The sequence below is a fragment of the Helicoverpa zea genome, chromosome 2 (genome assembly GCF_022581195.2).
Source record: "Helicoverpa zea isolate HzStark_Cry1AcR chromosome 2, ilHelZeax1.1, whole genome shotgun sequence".
Lineage (NCBI taxonomy): Eukaryota > Metazoa > Arthropoda > Insecta > Lepidoptera > Noctuidae > Helicoverpa > Helicoverpa zea.
The window spans coordinates 11,739,809-11,756,634 of NC_061453.1; the positions used below are offsets into that span (position 1 = coordinate 11,739,809).

Below are 16,826 nucleotides of genomic sequence, written 5' to 3' on the forward strand. Positions count from 1 at the left end.
CTGTCTGTCTGTCTGTCTGTCTGTCTGTCTGTCTGTCTGTCTGTCTGTCTGTCTGTCAAGACCCTTTATCTTAAGAACGCGTGGACGTATCAAGCTGAAATTCACATGAAATACTCGGGTCTATTGTCCCTTTAGGCTGTGAAAATATCAAGCTTCTAAGCCAAGCCAATCAAAAGATACAACCGATTATGTCGATATTTTCAACAAATTCTCGACACTCGCAAAGGAATCAAAACCTACAGGGTACTTCCCGTAAACTCAGAATCTTGAAATTTGGCATGAAGCATTGTTATATAATGCAAATATAGGAAAAATTGCGAAAATCTCATTTTTTTTGTTATATAATATAAAAAAAATATTTTAATAAAATGAAACTTACTACCTTATTTCTCACGAACGAATAAAGGTACCAAATTTAAATTTATACCAAATACCTAGGTCTATTGTCCCTTTAAGCAATGAAAAAATCAAACTTCTAAGTTAACGCGATCAAAAGATACAGCAGTTTTACCGACACCTTAGACGAATTTCCGTCACACGCTAGGGAATCAAAACCTACAAGGTACTTCCCGTGAACTCAGAATCTTAAAATTCGGCACGAAGCAACGTTATATAGTACAGATAAAGGAAAAATTGCGAAAATGATAAATTTGAAGTTACATAAAATATTAAAATATTATTTTTGCTTACATGACATAAAATATTTTTTTAATAATTATAAACTTACTACCTACCCTTTTTCACATGAACGCGTAGAGATATTAACGTTTTGAATAAAAAGTGAAATTCATATCAAACACTTCTTAAATATAATGGCCTCTAAACTGTGAAAAATTTTAAATCATTCAATGGTCATTGGGCACCTTAGTATGAAAACCATACCCACGGCGGATACGAACGAAATATAGCACAGTATAATGATAAAGGCTCTGATTTACTATGGCATTAGTCGCATCAATGTGAACCATGGGAATCTAGAGAAAATCAGGTGTAAACATTAAATATTTTCCTCATTTCAATGGGGAATTTAAACGACCAAGTTTGACGGAATTGAGAAATCATTTCTTTGTAGTGAAAGAGTATACTCGCCGTTTATTTCCATTGTCATCAGGTCAGGATCTGATGATGGAAATCCTGAGAAATCGAGGGCAACTATCAGAAATTGTAGGCATGCATAGTATTAAAACTTGATTCTCAGATGTATGTCTGGTGATACTGTCAAACAGTGAAGGTTTAGAGCTTACCTGATGATGGAGACGTGAGAAAGTCGAGAGAACTCCTCAACAGTATGTTTTAGTTACGTCGTGTTTGGGCTTATATTATTCGTATTGACGAGAACTTTTCACAAAAGTTATAAAAATAAAAACTTTTTACAAAAAAAAACAACTTCTAAAACAACAAGAAAACTGTTTATATGCATCGGTCTATATCTCGGTGGTTAAATAAATATAGATGCATCCTCTAGACACCGACTTCTAGACCGATGCACCTAACATCTTTTTAATTTCTTTCTTGCTTTTGTTTTCTTGTTGCTTTTTTATATGTTTGAAGTTGGATTTGTTTGTAAAATGCTACAAAATAAAATAATGCCGACTTTATAAAACAAAGAAAGGGACAGAATTACACTTTTGTCAAGGCTCTAGAAACCAGGCGGAAAAAAACCTGAAACTGGGGCTCTTTAGGTGATTAATCCCTCAAAAATAAAAGATCCCATTCCTGCAATGGCTGCTTTAACCCAAGTTAGTAGTGAATTCTCATCACCTAAAATAAAATAAGCTCCAACACAAGGTTACGTTATAAATTGTAAAGGAGTTCCCATAACTATATCTGATCTTAGCTGTCGATCCCACAATGGCAGTCAAACCTATCTTTGTGGAAAGTCTTCGCCAATACGAATAAAATAAGCCCAAACACGTGGTAGTTGCAACATACCGTTCGGGAGTTCCCTTGACTCTCTGTAGTCTCCATAATCAAATCAGCTCCAAACCTTCAGTTTACCAGTACCCTCAAAAATACACTCACATGTCTGGTTATGACTCGATGCGTGCCTACAATATTCAAGAGTTGCCCTCGATTTCTCTGGGTTTCCAGATCCTCATCAGATCCTGGTCATCCGGATTGGCACCTTCCTTCTTTATGAAATGTCTTTACCAATAAAAACTAGCATTGCAACCTGTACAATCCTCTGAAACTGCTTGTCTTTTATATTTTTCAAACGATCCTGGACATTCGTCTCCATGGAATTTTAATAAAATATTTATATTCAAAGAAACGTCATACCATTCTCCACGATTTAAAACTACTTTGATTCATGTCCGCCACTTTTTACAAAGCGGGTCAGATATGCCCCATGACCTTTAAGACATAATTAGTTATTTTCAATCAGATTTCTGAATGATGACTATAAAATGTTGTAAATAAATAACTTCAATAAAATAACTTTTACAAGGTACTGGCCTACTATTTTAGTTATATTATAAAATAAAAAATATTAACTATTTTGACTCTCACGAAATTACCATAACTATGATTGTTCTAAACTGAACGGTTGGCGCGAAACTCACTTTTTATCTATACAGCATTTGTACGGAACCCTCGGTGCGCGAGTCCGACTCGCACTTGGCCGGTTTATTTTAAGAAAATCTTGATATCTATCAAAGTTTTCATTCGATCTGATACCGGCTAAATAAATACCTGATCTTTGTAATGTGCGCACTACAATTCATCTTCATACTGATTTATGAGCCCAAACAAACTATCAGCCGACTAAAAGTTTGCAGTGTATCTTAGAAACAATTTGCATAGGGAGCAAGTAAGACGACAAAAGGGTGGTAGATGGCTGAGATTCCTCAAATTCTAAAGTCTCCTTCCACTATTTGCGGTCTCCGAGTGTTTGTAAAATGGAATCTTTTATGTCATTTATTGTTAATGTAGTTTCTGGATAGTTTTTCGCATCTTGAGCGCGAAATTGCTGTGAAATGTTTGTACTTTGGAATGGTGCATGGCCGTCCCTAGCTAGAGTTAATATTCAACTGCTTCTGTAGTACAACTGTGCGACTTATCTGCATATTTTCCAGTAAAGCTTAAAAAATAGAAATTACTGACTGACTGCCGAAAGGCTAGTGCAGAAATCTGAAGTTATTGCGCACGTTATCAAAATTCATCAAATATAAGCGCGGTGATTAATGTCCATTACTTCATTTTATGAAAATCATCAATCAATGCATATCATCGAAATCTACATAGCGCTATCAAACGCGGCTAAAAAACTAAAGAAAAAAAAAATCTAAAATAAAAAATGACCTAATAGTTTGCTTTTCCTTTCAAGAAAACCACAGTTTATACCTAAAGAATGCTAAATCACAATACTCTTTTCAAGCCCGGTAGTTTAATTCCAAGTTTCGTGACAAAATATACGGAGACATAGCCAACTTGTTATTAAAAACTTAGCTAGCGCTTTTTAAACATGAGACATGCCAAGCTGAGATAACGTAGCGTGAGCAAGAGCATGATTGTTAGTGCTGGGGAAAAAGTATCGATGTTTTAAAAAAGTTTGCGTGTATGCAAAGACGCTTTTTTATTGGAACCTTGTAGTTACATGTCATTTGTTTTCATTTCATGACAAAACGGATCTGTGTATTGGTGGTTGCCTTTATACAGTGTGGGTCTTTATAATATGTATATAATGTATGTATATGTCGAAGTGAGAGAATCTATGCTTAATTTTATCCACAGCAAAAATATTAAAAGTACTTTTAAACAAAATGTTATTGTTGCGGAATTTACAATCGAAGTGTTTCCTTTTGTGATTTCTGTGTTTTTTTTTTTGAAATTTACCTATCGCGATGATACAAACTTCAAATGAAATTGGCGTTGGTAATTCTTTTCCGAAATGACTTCGACAAGCATAGTAAATCTATGCAGAACTTAAATATTTCAAATTATTTTTTCACTTAAAAAGAACTATCGACACTATGTCCCCTCACTGCGCTGTAGTCCATAAAGTCCCCGCACGCTTGCCTCCGTGCCAGCACATACAAACGACTTAATTATATTCTTCTCTGCCCATCCCGCGACAAACATCATGTTACCCTACTACATACACATACATGTTACCCTAATATGTTATACAAGTTTACACGAACTACAGTTACTGCAGTATATTGGTACCACATTTTTTTTTGGTATTTTCAAGACCGGTGTTTTACCTCCCTGGTAACTCTTTCGAACAATCCCGCAGCCGCGGCAGGCCTTAGCCCTGGCCCCGCAGACCAATAATCAGGCCATAAAATATAGTTTAACCTGTGTGAAATATTGATGCAGCTGGCACTATCTCCGGGTCGCCATGACCGCGTGCAGCGGCGCGTGAGCAGCCTGCCGGACACCACTTCACATCCTATTCGTCACCACCTGGAACAAAATAGAGTATGTTAAGTTATCATCATCATCATCATCTCAGCCATAGGACGTCCACTGCTGAACATAGGCCTCCCCCTTAGATCTCCACAAATACCTGTTGGAGGCGACCTGCATCCAGCGTCTTCCTCCTGTATATTAAGTATTAGCCTATTTTAGATTGCGGTTTTGCCCACAGGTAAGCTGCATAAGGTAAAACTAAGCTGATTAAAACGTAGTTGGGAAAAGTCGCGGGTAACATCATCTGCCTAAGATATTGTTGGTCGCAGTTTCACTCGAGTACCGAACTATTCTTTAGAATTTGCTACTCTATACTTTCGAGCTTTATTTGTTTTTATACTCCAGACCACGGGACTATAGACTTTTGGAAGGCGAATGTGGAGCCGAAGCCAAAAAGCTGAAGCTCTTTTGAAACAACTTTAATGAAATGGTGACACATCAGCTTTTATTACGTTTCATATAAATCTGTTCAATAGTTCGGATTTACTTGAGTATGTTTAACAAATGCAGTATACATCCACCCATCTGAACTTTTTGAAATTCTTTTCTCAGTAATGTTCATTAAATAAGTAGCAAGCTTAAATAAATACAGGATAATAAAATACTATAGATTTTCACTAATCAAATACCCTACACAATCAAATCCACACCAACCCACAGCCATAAACCTACCTACCCGACATTCAAACAAAACGGACCACGAACAAGAAAATAAATCAACAGCAAAAGTACAATGATACACAACGAGCGTTTGTTCAGTACAGGTACAGTCGCGTCCAGCGAGCAATCAGTTAAGTGCTTCAAGATTGAGGGCGGTACCTGTTACTATGGAATACGGGCGAGGTATTATATACCCGCTACTAGGTATAGCGTTTCCCAAGGGTAGGGTTAGGTAATCAGACATGTCGTGATTTGACACTGGATATGTGCGTTTTTGCCCGTAGAAATAAAATTTTTATGTATTTTTTGTTTGTTTCTGCAAAATCATTGTTTTTAATTCTTAATGAGTATTTTCATAGCAGACTTTTAGCTACATAAACAAAAGTTGATAAAGATAAGACATTATCACAATTATAATCAACTTGACACATTAACATAAATATCGAACCAGCGCCATCTATCGTTTAGCTACGAAATTAACATGAACGGATCCATTATTCAGCTTTAATGGAACATAAAATCGAGATCTCAAGGCACATCGATTCTACAAATTCCATGCTCTTTCAGCACTTAACAGTTGAAAGCATTGTAAAGAGCCCTCTTGAGGAGTGGCACTTGACTCTAAAACGCCAGAAAAGCTTTTAAACAAGAAACCCTACTACTACTTACTACTACTACTTACTACTTACTAGCGTTCTACTAGTAGTAGTATGATGGTAGTATTGGCTTCATCTTTCACTCACGTACCAGGTTTTTTATCGAATGTCTTCAAATATGTTCCGCTAGATTTAAAAATACTGCTTCAAACTAGTTAAAACTCAACGAAACCTGTTCTATCTATGCACAACCGATGACGATACATCTACGAGTACAAATAAAAACTACTTGAATCTAGAGAGAATTGTAACAAATCCTTACATAATACATAAGCGGAAAATATTTTTATCACCGTAAAAAATCACTCGTGACGGGAACACATGTTTAAAAAATATAATCATAATTGCTTATCGTTCAAAAAACTAAACAACGTCTATTATTCTACAAATATATTATAGACTAAATAAAATATAAAGTATATTTGTGAATTTTCTACAAAGAGGGAAATACATATAACACTTAAACCCGTGAAGAGCTAGCATAGCATTTGAAATTTAGACGGACGAATGCGGAAAATGGGTCTTACTGTGAAAACATACGGGGACATACTGTGTTACTTCTATGCTGTAGTCACGGAATATAGTCATCCGCCAATTTTATAAATACATATAAAAAAATCAACCCGGTTTTTTCACAATTTTTTTGAATACTTAGTTTTAATTTGTTTAAATAAAATAAATGTTTTAACTGGGTAGGCACACCAATTTTCCAATGCCCTTTATTACTTTAAGTTTTCTTTTTTAAGTAAATATAGATTAAGTTTATGTAAATATTTTAATGGTAAAATTTAGCTTTCACTTGATACAATGCATGCGCGTTACATACTAAAGTTCTTTTCTGTGCTACTTTCACAAAATGACCGCAGCGTTTTTGTTCAAAATTCAGGCCCGTGTGGCTTAATCCACTGGAGTGCAATTTGTCCAAGCCGACCGGTCGAGTACCCTCGCCGTTGAAACTAAACTGAACTTCTAGTTTTGTAAACCAACTGACTCCGTTTTTTTTCCTCGAACATTTTTTAACTAGCTCGAAAGTACTCGGGTGATGAAAATATTCCGCTGCCTTTTACAGCTGTGGAAATAGGCGCTGGAATTTTTTGTGGAAATGTAGGTATTTTTTTTGGTTGGAACATGCATTTAATTTTGTACGATTAAACAGATTTGTATTGATGACCTCAATTTCTAATTCTAAAAACTTCGCTGCCCACTTAAGAAACCTCCTTTCTATTCGGAAGTCGGTTAAAAATCCAAGTAAAATATAATATTGTTTACCATTTTACGATGGACTTTTAAAAAAATGCATGCGAAAAAAAACTTTTACTAACTTACCTATTCCTATACCCTGATTAATATTAACAATAACCTATTTCTTTTTTAAATCTGATCACTTTTACCGAATCTTTTCCTACAGACATTGTTCTACCGCCCAACGAATGTAGGTACCGTGGCTGGAAGTTCGCGGCCTTGTACCGGTTCAAGGATGTTAGGCTCAAGGACGCTCCCGTTCGTGACCACACACTATCGCGAATGTTTGCATTCTGCCAATGTACGCAGACTTGTGCGGCTCGTTTTTATTGTTGCTATGTATATCTTTTAATTTTAACCTACTTTTTTTTAAGGGGGTAAAATTGCGTAACTAATGAGGTATATGTACTTATTAACACAATTGTATATAAGATAGGTATCATTTTCAGTAACTAAGAGTCATCCAGTAACACCATTTTCTTCTAGTAATTTTTCTTCCGTTTTGTCTCTGTATAGCGTTGTTTCAAAAAACATTTCGCACCTCAAAACCATCAGCCTGTATACACCCCATAACATAACCTAACACCCTGTATAACATGACGTATCACAAAGGTATCAGAGTGTATAATGCGACATTTATCCCTGAACACACGAGCGATAAAGTTCTGAGCTATTGATTTTCAGCCGCGCCTCCCGGCGAACAAATACGGACTTTTTGCTTAACTGTAAGACATCGGATGTTGACTTTGGCCTTCAGGTGAAATCTACGCATACGAATCTTTGCGATGACGTCACAATTCTGGGAGAAAGTGCTGATTTTTCTGGAATATTCTTTTATAGTAGACGTTTAGTTGTTTCTGCTTTTGAGACAAGCTGTACTGATAGGTTACCTATTAGCTTATTAAAACAAAACACTATCACGGCTGTTTCATCCTAATATAATTGGCAGATTATGGTATCATCTACCATAAATCCAGGAAGCTCAAGTTTCACATAAAATACTTTCAATTACTAAGATAATCCGGTTCCTTAATCCTATTGCGATAACTATACCAACAGAGCATTTAGTATGGGAAGTTCCATTAAAGTTGTATGCGTTAATACCTCATTTAATATTAATATAGCGTTCCACACATTGTCACTGTTCATATTATGACAGTCGAGGTAAATCTATATTTTCCATGGAGAACAAAATGACTAGCGGAGATGCCATAACAGAAAATCTCCATAGAAAGTAGCACGCCAAAATGCGGGTGCGCGGGGTACGAGGAACGTTACTGTCTCCGCCCTTTTGCGCCTTCTTAGGACCCGCCCATTTTCGCAATACCAAAAACCATGTCTCAAAAAATTAGAACTCCTAGTTAATTCACACGTAACTGATCGTTTCGGCCATACCCATCGTACGTATTTGACCTAAATGAAGGTGTCTGGCCTACCTGCATTACGGCATCTCCGCTTATTTTCCGTACTCCGTGATATTGTCCTATAGAAAACTAAAGCTCATCAATTATTAGTTAGCGATTATAGTCAAAGTGATTGATGACCATTTAATGATCGATACTATTGATATTATATCATGATTGTACTGTTGCTAATGATGGCGACTTGCTTTGAAGGGGGATTAGTGTAATCCAAGCTATAAATTATATACAATCCTAGTTTACAGGAACTATATGTACTTACATAAGATGAGACGAACAATTGGGAGTCTATACGCTATTATTGCTAGATCGACCTGAGTATTTACAATACTAAATTATAGACTCTTAAAAGTTACGCAAAAATATTAGAACTAGAAAGTTAAATTTTAGGCGTTTTTTTTTTTTATTGTATTATTGCTCAGGGTTGAGGAGTTCAAATAGGCAGGTGCTCTATGTGGCACACTGGCACTCAGCTGCATCTGTTAGACTGGAAGCCTACCCCAACAAAAAGTCCAGGCAGCTGATGGTTGTAATGACTGCAAACAGCCAGAAACCATTATAGCTATGGAAAGAGCACCAAGTATTTTCTAACTCAACAAAACAGCACGGTTCTAATAAATCCACTATTTTTCCCCACTAACAAGGAACCAAATAAAAAAGCAAGTTATTACTCAGGAAATTAAGGCGTCGTAGCTTTTAAGCGATTTCTTAGTGATTTACTAGACTCCGCAGCTTAGCCGGGTGTTTACCTAAGTTTCCTGATCGAAGGAGGTTGTGCCAGTTAAGAGCAGCAAAGAGCTTTCTCAATTTACTTCTTTTTTGTTATTTTTTTTCATGCTGCCAGTATTAAATTGCTGTCGAACCGTTGCTGGAGTGGATGGTAGTTTTAATTTAGGGATTTTTATGCAATCAGAGGGTATATTAAAAGTGTCAAAAGTGTGGTAGCTTAAAGTTATATCAACGTCATCTGCCTAGCCTTTTCCCAACTACGTTTCGGTCGGCTTTCAGTCTAATCAGATACAGCTGGTTCTCAGCTTTTACAAGGAGCGACTGCCCATATGACCTCCTCCTACCCCTTAATAAGTCTGGTTGTCAGACTTTGTGGCTTCTGACCATCCGTGACTAGCTTATAATTAAACATCGTAAGCCATGTGATCTATTTTCTGCTGTTAACCACCAAAAAAGTATTCTTCACTCCAAAATGCAAACAGGCAAACAATACTTAGGTAACTACAATTTACCTAGAAACCTATTTTCGCGGCCCACCAACCTCTGCAGTTCTATTGTGTCACCGTGAACCTACACTTCATCAGGGGCAAAAAACAAAAGATAAAGCCTTAATATATTCAGTGGAACGCCACCCTAAGCCGCACGCGACCTATTGACGGCTAACGAAGTAAACTGAGCGACGGTTGGAAATGAGCGCCACTGATTTGATAAGGAATGAATGTTCTAGATCTTTTAAAAGTGATATGAAGGTCAGGCTTGTAGATTAAGAGTACCATAAAAGTTACAGAAATCGGGTATTTAACCGGTATCAGACTGATTGAAAACTATGATTGAAAATAAGATTTTCTATAATAAAATACTTTTGTTAACCATCGAGTCAACTGTCAGCTGATTGTTTAGTCTACAGTGTACGCTAAAGGGAACTTTTCTTAAAAATCAGCGTCTAATGAGTTTATTTGTCAACCTGAACATGCTTCGTAAATAATAATGTGTAGTAAAGGTGTCCTGGTAAACTCTTGCCTCACAGGTTGTTTTTGCCTCAACAGGAAAACCTACAAATGGTTTATATTTTTATCTTAAAATTTCAACACAGAAAGTTTTGTAGAAGCATATCTATAAAAATACATAGTACATTTTCGTTGCCAAGACGATGTTCAGTGTTCAGCACAACAGATAATACGGCTAGAGATATTTGTACAACCCTCGATGTTTGTGCTACTGAACCAACTGAATAATATATACTGTCCCCGTCACAGGGAATGCTAAAACGTAGACCCAACATTTGTATTCGAGGTTACTAATAATCTTTATTTTGCACGAATAATGTTGGCCGAAAATAAGTAGAAGACCGAATTGCGATTGTTTTTTGTTTAGGCGCCATATTAGTCATACAGAAGTTGTTATGCGATTAATCCCCTGTGTATTTTCCATAAACTGCATTCAACAATAAGTCCCTGGATAGTGATAAATCATGTTTTACTTTTTCGTAAACACTCTATAGAGTTCCACGATATCGTGAAAAGTTACGTTCGTGATCCGTCCGATCTAATTTGAATCCCTGAGGACGAATCGTCCTTTCACTACCTATGTGAAAGAGCGCTCCATTTTCGATGGAATGATTTGCTAGGGTCTTTTTATTTCTCCTTTTTTGGCACTATTATTGACGAATTCAATGTTATAAAATGCTATTTCACTGTATTAGAAACGGTAAAGTTTGGAGGTATATAAAGTTAATGTATGCAGTATGGATGTTTTTTTAATATTCTTTCAAGAAAAAGCTAAGAAAGGACTTTAATGAAACTAAGCAGCTTTATAGTTACACACATGCCAAGTATATTTTATACAGGCAGGGAATGATGATCTTTCATATAAAAAAAATAGCAATGCTATATTTATCTTTGCAATATATACCTCCTTTTCTCTCTTCCCATGGAAGCCCAGAGGGGCTTCTCAGACGCCAACCATGGGGCGTTACAGGAAAAAACAACATGAAATTACAAATCAAAGTTGTTGGAGATCATTCGAGATAGTTGAGCGGAACGGAACGAGGAATGAGTGGGCCACACCCCTCGGCGGCAATCGAAAAGTTTTTATAGCCGCAACCGTAGAAAAACATCTTATCAACACGCCCTGAGGTTCAGTACTGGTGGCAACACAAGTGTTATGGTGAAAATTGGGGATTTTTTCGTTTACTTATCTGGTTATTGCTAATAGTCGCAAAATATAAATTGTCAACTGTAATACAACAAAGGACAATGTAAAATTCAAATATTCACATGTAAAATATACATTTCAGTTGCCGTTAGAAATCATTTGTAAGTACATCTTCGACAGTGTCCAAGGTCAGAAGAGTCAGAAGCCAGAAAGTCATGCATCATTACACGTTGCCCGGATAATTAGGTTGAAGAGGTCAGATTGGCAGTCAGCCATTCCATGCGATATACAAGCTCTAAGATACTTCCTACTTCTGAGTTACTACCTTCGGAAGTCGCCGACTCCAACTTACTTGGATTTTTAGGTAAACAATGATTACAAATCAACCACACACACTTCCTAAATTAAACCACGTGCAATTTGCAAAGAAGCTGCATTTAAAAAGGTTGTCTCCTATCAATTTTTGTAGTCGTCTCTCCCTTGTAATAAAGTAGTGGAACGCTTCCGAGGCGGAGTAGTGAGGCCGCACCACCCTCTCACTAAGTGTTACACTAACCTGATAACTGCCTGCTGGTAGTGAACTTATTTTGTTGCAAGAAGACTGGTTTTTGCTGAGGAATTTTTCTATTTTTTATAATGATAATGTCATGATGAGAAAATGAAAATTAAAGGGAGATTGTCACTTCAAAAGCACTGAAGGGAACACCTTCTCTTTGATTTTCATTGCAAAGAAAGACTTCCACTCTTTAAACAACTTGCTAAGAGTTTGTTTGAAAGGCTTGTCTCAGGAACTACTGGACAGATCTGAAAAATTATTTATGTGTTTGACAACCTGATTATCAAGGAAGACTATTATGTATCCGGGTGTGCGGAATAGCACCCATGGGACGTGGATGAAACCGCTGACAAAAACCAGTGAACTGACCTATTCTTCTAAAATGTAACCCGAAGATTTCTAAAGGTATTTATTTGATCTTCATAACTAGTTAAATCAATACAGATTATTGCTGATGCATAGATCGCATGTGACAAATCTTTAATACCGTAATAATATTTTTACGAGCAATAACTTCCCCGTTTTCATATATAGGTATTTCTATTAGGTATTATATGAGAGGCTGGGTCACTTGTTTGCCTACTTTTTCCATTAAAAGCGGTCCTCCGCGGTGTCACCTACGTCATTGCAGAACCACTTCCCGCATCCGGGTAAAAAGTAGCTCATGTCCTTTCTCAGGCTATCTAAGCACCAAATGTCATTTAAATTGATTGTGTAGTTTTGGCGTAGAAGCCTGAACAAACAGGCAGTTAATTTATATTAGCAAATAATTCTTACAAAAAACATGAAAACTACTATAAACTTATACGTGAGAACGCCAAGCTATTAAGATAAGATTTAGAATTCCGTTCCAAATATTGCAACGTGATTAAATAAAAATCAAATTAGTACCTGAAACTAAAGTGGGTCAGACCCAAAAACACGTGGCGAGTTAATTGAGCACGAAACTAACTCTGTTCAAATTCTCTTAAGAATGGACTTTAAAGGGAACCAGTCGACTTTTGGCTTGCTTTTTTTCACAATGGTACTATATTTTTTCTTTATTTAAATATCCGAGGAATCATTTAAAGACATACGGTACATATAACGATGTAAAGAATTACTATAAATTATTATCGTTCTTATTTATTTTTAATCGTTGTCAAAAAATGGAGGCCCGTTTTGTTTCTACATTTACGACTTTATAATCACGAACGCTTTTATAAAATACGAACAGTAAAAACAACTTTTTATAATAAATTCTAGTTCTAAATTCAAACCAATCGCAACAACCAATCAATTCATCAGACAGAGACCATCAGTTAACGTTCGAAGTTTAAACTGTAGTAAGTTCCAGACAATAGACAATAGTACTGGCTGCAATAGATACGTCGGGCTGTCGGACTACGGAAATTGGCTCCACAAAGGTTTTACCCAGTGCGATGCAAAGCGTATGTGGCTCGCCTTTTGACCCATTGAACTTAAAGACTGGACGGAAAATCTAAAGCAATGCAGCTTATATTTAGAACACAGCTATTTTAGGAATTAAATTCTTTCATGCAATTTTTAACCGCGGTTTGCAGAAGTTTGTGTTATTTTGGTGCAATAATTTTCTAAAACGAACTGTGTGTTTTCGACAACAACAAAACGAAATTAGCTATTTCGAATTCGTTTTTTTAGAAAATGGCTTTAAATACTCTTCAAGATTATGTTATAAAAATCTAACTAATCATACGACTTTTTTTGTTACTGTTTTTGAATAGATACCTAACTATTGCTATTAACAGACTGCATCGTCAAAAATGACCATAGTCACCTGTCATGGAAACGACCTCTACTTTCAGGAACCAAGAAACTTCTTTAAAAATAGCAATTAAATCGGAAATAAAGAAAACAACACCTGTCAGAAGCCATTAATAATACGAACTATTAATTATCAAGTAATTTCGTGGCAATAAAAAAGCTGTGAATTACTCATATTAACGTGAAAGAATTGTTCATAATTTATAAATCGCACCTATCGGGCTTGCGTGACCTTTCATTTGGACGTAACTACCAATTTGGTAATACCAATTTATACTACATTCTGCCAACTAAAATAAAACCCAATTCTTCGTGTCGTAAAGTTGAAAATCATTTGGATTTCATCGTAGACAGTGTGGAAATAATGTTGTATTAGGAAAATAGTGTTTTCAAAGTTTATTGTTTTGGTTTGATGTTACTCATCGAAAGTTTTTAATAATTGTTATTATATTCTCACATGTAAGTGTGAGTTTTCAGCACTTTACGAAGTTTTTAGAATAAGCCCAATAATCTAATTCTAATTAAATAATAGTTCGATGGATTTTTCAGTGTCTTATTCGAATGCGTGATGTTTAGTTTTTTAAGGAACTGTCTGAGTGATTTCTACCGTCTAATATTCAATTTTCATAATGCTATTCATTATGAAAATTGAATATTAGAAATGTAAACATTTCAATATTTTATCATCAAGTATTTATTTATCAACGAGAGTAACAAATAACCTGAAAAATAAACACGTCTCTTAAAAATCCATTCCACCATAAAACCCTCAACTCACACCCTACAAACCATAACATTGCCAAATCCCAGAAGAAAACTTTTTAAAAGAACGCGAAAGTAATCAAAATAGCCGAACATCTTATACTTTGGAGAAACTTGGGCAATTTAAAATTAATATTCTCCGCGCGTCGCAAGACTTGTACCTTAATTGCTGGGCAGATACCGTGGGCTTAGTGGGCATGATTTGTGGGCAAAAGCTGGGCTACCGTGGTAATGAAACAGTAAATTAGGATGAGGGTTTAGACAGCCTATTGAACTGGGTGACCTTTAGTGCGTGGAGAGAAGGGGAAGACGTGTAGTGAGGCAGTGTAGATTTTTTTTTTATAAAAAAAGTAAATTGATGTTTGTCAATTTTTAATCCACATTCAATCCATTTTAAGAAGAATCGCACTAGATATCTGTTTGATTTATATTTTATTCATTGTTAAGCTTAGATACTCTAAATTTAGGAATACCGCATATTCAAGATTTTAAGGGTTTATTCAAATTGATGGGATTTTGTAACAAACGAGAATTTTGAATTTTTGAGATTTTTGTAGAGTCCACAATGTTGTTAGGAAAAGTTGCATTAGACCAACAGCGTATAGGACTTGATTAGAGCATCTATGGGCCCCGACAAGTGCATTATGGCATTAATGGCGCGCTGTTTCATAACCAGTAATATTATAAAGACAATAAAAATAAACTAATGAAAATCACACCACCTTAACATACCTATGCGCCCCAATACAAACACTGCAGTAGATCAATTCCGTTTACGAGGTATTACGTCAAATGCAATGAGAAGTAATCGGGTCAGTGATTCCCTGGCAGGCCGCCATACATGTATTTTGTTAACATGTGTCTGGCCTAGTCTACACATGTTTTGAGTCTTTGCGCCTTGAAGAATAAATAAGCAAGTTGTCATTTAGATACAAAACAGCCATTATCTTATTATCCTTGAAGTTGATGTGTTCCAAAATTTAAATTTGGAAGGTAGCAATGAGGAAGCAACTCTAGGTGAAAAGAACTCAATACTTTTGCGCCGTTTCTTTACACTGGAAAAAGAGACAGCCATCCTGATATCAGAATAGCCGTCACCTTTAGATGCTGATTGACTCTAAAACTACGAGGTGCCAACTGATGGTAGCTGGTAGCAATTAGGTAGCAACTCTCTATATGTATTTTGAGGGGGACATCGATCCTAACGGTAAACATAAACCATTTACGAGCCGTTATGTCAAATGCAATGAGAAGTAATCGGGTCAGTGATTCCCTGGCAGGTCGCCATACATGCATTTTGTTAACATGTGTCTGGCCACGTCTACAGATGTTCTGCGTGATAAACTGCCTTGGCAGAAGTTTTCATTACGGCTGTAGGCTTGTTAAGTATGTAGATCTAGATACCTTTTTTAGAAAAAGTTAATGTTAAGAGTTATGGTTGTGTAACCGTTTTGAAAACAACAACCTACATTATGAAAAACCAGCTTCCGAACGTGGTTTTCGCCTACCGTGGAACTACTGTCCGTAACGGGATAAAATGTAGTCTATGTTCGGAATGTAAAGAAAGAATAAATGGAAGGTAATGTGTACTCGGAAATGGTGTAGCTTACCTACGGTGAAAGAATTTTTGAAATCTGTGCAATAGTTTCGGAGCCTTTATGGTACGAATAACAAGAGACTGTCGTTTGTATGTAAAATTAATATTTTTTTAATGAAGAACTCACTACTAAAAACCTCTTCGTTTATTAGCAGTCCCCTTTTTCAATAATAGCAAACTAATAAAATAGGCCATTAGGTACATGTCGTATTTTACTATTACCTGTATAAGTTACATGGTGCTAAAACGGTTGCAGTTACGTCAGATATGGTCTTTGCAAAACGTCAAAGTTCACATAAGATCTTCCATCAACTTCAAGATGTTATCAAAGACTAATCACCAGCAGACCTTTCAAGCACCTTTACGTTTTACGAAACCCTTGAAAATTATGACTTTTAAATGGAAAAATAGTAAGACCTTTATTGGGCAGTCGTATGTACTACAATATAACAACTTTGCATTTATAATGCAAAAATACAAACCCAATATACAGACGAGAAACAGTGCAGAATATTTAAATAGTCTTCTTGATAAATTCTTTAAAGATACTTATTAAGCATACAGCAACAATATTATTCTTTATACTTATCCACTTGTTAATCTTCTTGTCCTGTTCTCAATATTATTTCGGGTAGGTGCGATATGCTTACCACTTCCATTCCATGTCAGCCCCCATTGTACTAACATTCACTCCCTTCTAAATCGATCATCTTTCAGGCCATCTATCCACCATTTCTTCAATCTACTTCAACACACTCATTTACTAACTAAACAGCTTAATTTGTACAACAAACCTATCCCACAAAAACTTCGCCAATCAAAAACAAGCGAAGGTCTCATAAACAACATCG

General features: G+C 36.0%; 1 protein-coding gene across 1 annotated transcript in view; it reads right to left on the reverse strand.

The window, feature by feature from the left end:
* The window catches only part of LOC124642638 (acetylcholinesterase-like), a 43,101-nt gene that overhangs the window by 11,330 nt on the left and 14,945 nt on the right, over nucleotides 1–16,826 (reverse strand). Inside the window, exon 2 of the mRNA XM_047181177.1 lies at nucleotides 4,303–4,410. The gene's annotated coding sequence lies outside the window, so the exon portion shown is untranslated. The remainder of the gene's footprint in view (nucleotides 1–4,302; nucleotides 4,411–16,826) is intronic.